This window comes from Peromyscus maniculatus, chromosome 4, assembly GCF_049852395.1.
Source record: "Peromyscus maniculatus bairdii isolate BWxNUB_F1_BW_parent chromosome 4, HU_Pman_BW_mat_3.1, whole genome shotgun sequence".
In the NCBI taxonomy this organism is placed as follows: Eukaryota; Metazoa; Chordata; class Mammalia; order Rodentia; family Cricetidae; genus Peromyscus; species Peromyscus maniculatus.
In genome coordinates this window covers 41,599,187-41,604,801 of record NC_134855.1, presented here as the reverse complement: position 1 = coordinate 41,604,801, position 5,615 = coordinate 41,599,187, and positions in this window count along the sequence as shown.

Sequence of the window (5,615 nt, the reverse complement as noted above, 5' to 3'; positions counted from 1 at the left end):
TCTTCTCTGTTTTCCTTAGGGTTTCGTCTAGTTATTGGATCTAGGAGTAGCAGTAGAGGGTCCTGTAAGAGTAGCTGTGCCAAACCTGTTAGTCTGGTTAACTCCAGTATAATGGCAGCTGAAGAAAATTCTGAAAGGATCCATTGGGTTTCTCCTGCTAAGATTAATATGAGAAGAAACCCAGTTCTATAAACTGAACAAAGGCTAAATTGAAATCAAAATGTTGCACGTTTTTTTCCTAATGCATTCAATTGAAGGGTTTTTGTTTCACTACTAAAATATTAGTTCTGGACTGAATCTCCAGGCAGATAAAAGGTACACACTATTTGTTTTATATTTTCTGTTTGTTTGTATTGTCCTTCTTGACCTATTTCCCAATTAATCAAGAAGCCATGTAGATGTGGCATCACTCTAGGAGTCACTAGTTTGTCTTTGCAATCTAATTTCAGAGCAATGTCACAGGAGGGCAATCATTCCAGGTCTTGGGGGGAGCCCTGAGTTTACACTTCTAGTACTACTCTGCTTCTTCTCCATCCTGCCTTCTCCCTTGCTGCTCTCTGTCTCTATACCCTTCCTCTAATTTGATGTGCTTGTTTTGTGATGTCTGAGTCCTCTTATCAGGAAGAAGATGAGGACTGAGACTAAACCCTCCAACTGTCCCTAGCTTCAGCCGAAAGGAATCCCAAGTTGGTATAAACTAATATAAACCTGAATTCTGGATAAAGAAATTGCGGACAATCTTTAAGCTATTAGTTATGAGGTTGAACATCCTTGAACTTTACAATATTAGGCTCGCCTTCAAGTGTGGTGAACTTTTCCTGTTGTCATTGTTCTGGGGAGTCATACCACTTAGTGTTTTCTTTAACTTCAGGGAACCCCTGCCAGCAGTCTTCAGGGTGGTACTCTACCAGGGGGACAATGTTCCCACCTCTTGGTGTGACATTCAAATAGAATAGGAAGAAGTTTGAAGGAAGAGGCAAATGGAAGAATATTTTTGTTTGTTCCTGGTCTACAGAGCCTTATCCCCCTATGTGCATACATGTTTAATTTTTAGACTTTACCTGTATGGGTCTTTTGTGATCATTCCTGGGAGCACACACACTTTAAAAAATGTGCAGAAGCTGTAGAAAGCAGCTTCACAAATAAATGGCCTCTTGTCTGCATTTGTTATTGGTCAAAAATGATGCCGAGGATCATTTGGGAGCTCTGTGATCTGTAGGTTGCTAGCAATGCTATGCAAGGAATGACAGCATTCATGACAATGCAGGAGAAGACTGTTTCCCAGACTTCGTTTGAGCCTCCAAGATATCCAAGCTTGTAAAATATATCTGGATAGATGGCTTCAGATAAAAAGATACATACTGATATCTTCAGCTACCCCAACCTCAAACAATATCTCTGAATTAAGTTACAGTGAAATATATGTAATATACCCTAAATTACCTACTAAGCAATCTATATTGTTTTAATCCCTCTTTTCCCAGACTCTGGTGGCATTGTGTCACTTGGCAATGCATGGGGTGTGTCAGACTAATATTAAAATCTCAGTAGTCTGTGTTTCCTGTGCAGTGATGATGAGGGTCAGAGGTTCTTAAAAGTGTGAAATAGGATATTTAAGCCATAATGATGGCAATAGTTTTTAGCATATAAGCCAGAGTAGATAATATATATTTGGGTGGTCCATGGGTTCCTGGAGATAGATACCTGTGGTTAGCATCTACTTGTGTGTGTTTCTGTCAGACTGTATCCTGAAAAGCAATGACCTCAGAGGTAGGTTTCTGAAATAAGAAGAGGGTAGAAAGACCACAAGGGCTTTGATTTGATCCATCTCTGACCCTACCCTTTGTAAAATGCACAGTAAGTCTTTAAATTCTGAGTCTCAGTTTCCCTACCCCAAACCACGGGGTGCTGTCTTTTTCCTTTCTTATAATATGCTTTGTGTCCTGAGGAATAGATTTAAAAGATGGATAATATAATCTTGGGACTCTAAGATCTGGTGGTGGGAGGGCAAAGATAGGCAAATAAATAACAGTACCAGTGTGGACTTTACTTGAGTGTTGCAATGAGTGTCTCATTACCTGACTCAGGAAAACTTACACAAATCTGCCTTCTAAGTAAGTAATCATGTTTAGTTCTCTATACAATGACCAGTAACAGTTCACCCTTAGGACACAACAGGGACACACACCACTGTCGTAGAAAGGATGCTTTTATGTCTCTGTGTGTTTCTTTCCTTTTTTTTAATTAGAGAATTTTTATTCATTTTACATATCAACCACAGATTATCCTCTCTTCCCTCCACCCGTCCCTCCATCCTCCCTCACTAACCACCCCCTCCATTCCCTCCTCCAAGGTATGGCCTCCCAAGGGGAGTCAGCCAGATGCTTTTAAAGCCACACAGTTCACACAATGTCAGCTTAAAACAGGAAAACAAACACATCCCTGAACTGTGTTCATGCTGTTGGGCCAAGGCCACAAATACAAGTAGGCAGATAATATGTGTTATGAGTGGATCCCACTTGTATGATTAGATCATGATGGTGTGTTTGCATGTGTAGCCTGCAGCTCTCTGAACAGAACTAGCATAGATCCACTGTGATATACGGAATGGAAAGGTTCAGACACTCACCTACTCCCAAGCGCTCAGTAGTCTCTCAGTTTTTATTTCTTGGTTAAGTTCTCAAGCATTAAATATAGATTTTGAGGACCAAACCCGAGCTCTGGAAATCTGCCTTGAAATGTTGATGTCCCTTGATATATCTGTTATTCTCAACTTGACATATGTGAGAAGAGGGACCTCAATTAAGGAATTACTGCCATTCGATTGGCCTATAGACGTGTCTCTGGGCCATTTTCTTGGTGTCAGTTGGTATAGAAAGGTTCCAGTCCATTCTGTGCAGTACCTTTCCTGGACAGTTGGGTCTGGGCTATATAAGAAAGGAGAAAAATATGAGTGAAAACAAGGCAATAAGCATTGTTCCTTCATGGTCTCTGCTTCAGTTCCTGCCTCCAGGTTCCTTCCTTGACTTTCTGAAATAAGGGTCTGTAACTTGTAAGTCAAATAATCCCTTTCCCCCATATTGCTTTTTCTCAGGTTTTATAGTAGCAACACAAAAAGCAAGCTGAGGCATTGGAGGAAGATAAAACTTTTATACTATTGTGAATCACTAACATTCTAGTGTGAATTAATTTTTGATATTAGCAAGTGTCAGAAACTGAACAGTGAGTGTATGAGATACAGAGAGAAAGCTTGGAAAGGAAGGAAGAAGGAAGGAAAGATGTGTGGAGTGATGCACCACGGGTGCTAATTAGGTCCACGAGGGTGGATCCTGTCATCCTGCGGTGTCTCTGTTCAGCCAGGCACTGGATGGCAAGGAGTCCCTAAGCTCAGCCCTTGGGAGTGGTTTGCTGAAAAGTGGTTCAAGGACCCACGGGAATCTTCTGAAGCTGCAGACTCATCCTGGCTGTTACTTCTCTGCCAACAAGATACAGAGAGAGGGTAGAAAAACTTCATGAAAAATAAATCCCTCCAAGCCCAGTAGTAGTGAGAAACAAGTGTAAGAAGATATTGAAGTGGGAGAGATGACGGTGGTTTAAAATGGCTGCATTTGTACATTCCTTTCTTTGACCCTAATTTACTGGACTGTATCAGTTACTGAACTGGAAGAGGTGGTGTGAAGCAGGACCCAAGGAGGAACGGTGCCGTAAACTACTTTGCTTTTCCACTCCCTTTTTCAACTCCGCTGTCTCTTATTTAAGCGTTATTGGGCAGGAAGAGCTGTCAGACTGAGTTTTGCAAGGGTGTTGTAGAAACAACCACAAAATACCACTGTGTACTTTAAAACCTGACTGAATGTATGATTGTGCATGTAGATTGCTATGCAAGTCTAAGGCACACCGTGGCAAAGCTATAGTTAAGAGGAAGTCCTGTTACTATTTTATAAAATTTACCAATTTTTGATTTAATACCTTGGATAAACTCGTTTATTGTGTCATAGCACACAGATGAATGGCACATATCACATGCGATCATCTGTCACAGGGGTCTTACAGTCTAAATTAAATGCATGTTTAGTTAAGATATTTTGCAACCAGTTATCCCTCTAAGGCTTGGTGATATTTCATGGTACGGCAGCCAGTGACCTGTGTATCCAGCCTAATTGCCAAGGGGCTATCTTCTGACTCCTAGCCAGAGGTTGGCCTCGAGAAGTGTAAAGTTATGTTTGGAAAATGCAAGCCTCAAAATCTCTGTAAGGCATTAGCAATAATCTTCCCGCCCATTGCACAAATTCCTCCCCGTGAATGCCAGTGATCATAGCATGGACATGCATGGGCTCTAGGTCTATGCTTTTGCTGAAAACTACACTTCTTGACTATGTCTGAACCCTTGAACTTGCTGTTAATGTTATCACTGTGTTACAATAAATGGAATTAGAATAGAAACACACCAGCTCAGCACATTGCATATGAAGCATGCTTGTCTGAGAGTTACCTCTGTCAATTATACCTGAAACAATGGGAAAATGAATGTGTTAATAGACAGGTTGGAAACTTAGTAGACAATTTCTATTACAAGGCCTTATCTATCTCACTTAAAATTAGATCTTCTTTATATTACCCAGCTGTGAATCTAAGGTTACTGATGAATGCTCTCTAATATTTTTTTAAAGAGAAAACATTCTTATTTTACATGTGAGCATGTATACATAAATCCATAATACTTGTTATAGTTTTCAAAAGTTTTATTTTTATTTTATGTGTATGTTTTGTTTTTATGTATATCTGTGCACTGTGTGGGCTTGGTGTGTGCAAAGGTCAACAGAGGGCATTGGGTACCCTACAATGATATTCAGAAGGTTGTGAGCCATCATATGGATGCTGAAAACCAAACCTGGGTCCTCTGTAAGAGCAATAAGAGCTCTTAACCACTGAGTATTGCTCTAGACCCAGTAAATATGTACATATAGATACATATACATATATATATATAGTATATGTATATAATATGTAATATAACTTTTGAAGTTGCAGTGGAAGTGTATCTAGTTATCCCCCCAAGCAGTGTAAGAAAGATGTATTTTTTAATTTTCAGAAAATTTAGTATTATTTTTTAAAAAAATAATTAAAATTGTTGCTGAGTAAGTTTGCTGATACATAGAAATCACCACATGATTGATTTTTTAAAATGTTAAGCCTTCATGACAGTAAGTTGTCCTGTAATTGAGCTGGGCTCGGTGGCATGCACTGGAAATACCAGCAAAGAGAAGCAAGAAGATGGAAATTTGGAGGCCAACAAGGGCTATTTAGTGAAACTGTTCCAAAAAAGAAAAAGGGAAAAATAAAAACCACAAAAATCAATTGCCCTAATTTTCAAACATGAAAACCATCTGCTAATACATTTGAGATTATCTTTGGATATGCTATTGTTCTGTTGTGGAAATTTCGAAAATAACTGTGGTGGGCATTTTTAAGTGTCAGTTCGTCACAATTTAGAGTCACTTGGGAAGAGAGTCTTAATTGAGTGTCTTTACCTGCATCAATTTTGCTTGTGGTAGCTTGTCCTGACTGTGACAGATTGTCTTGACTGGTAAATGACTCAGGAAGATCCAACCCAC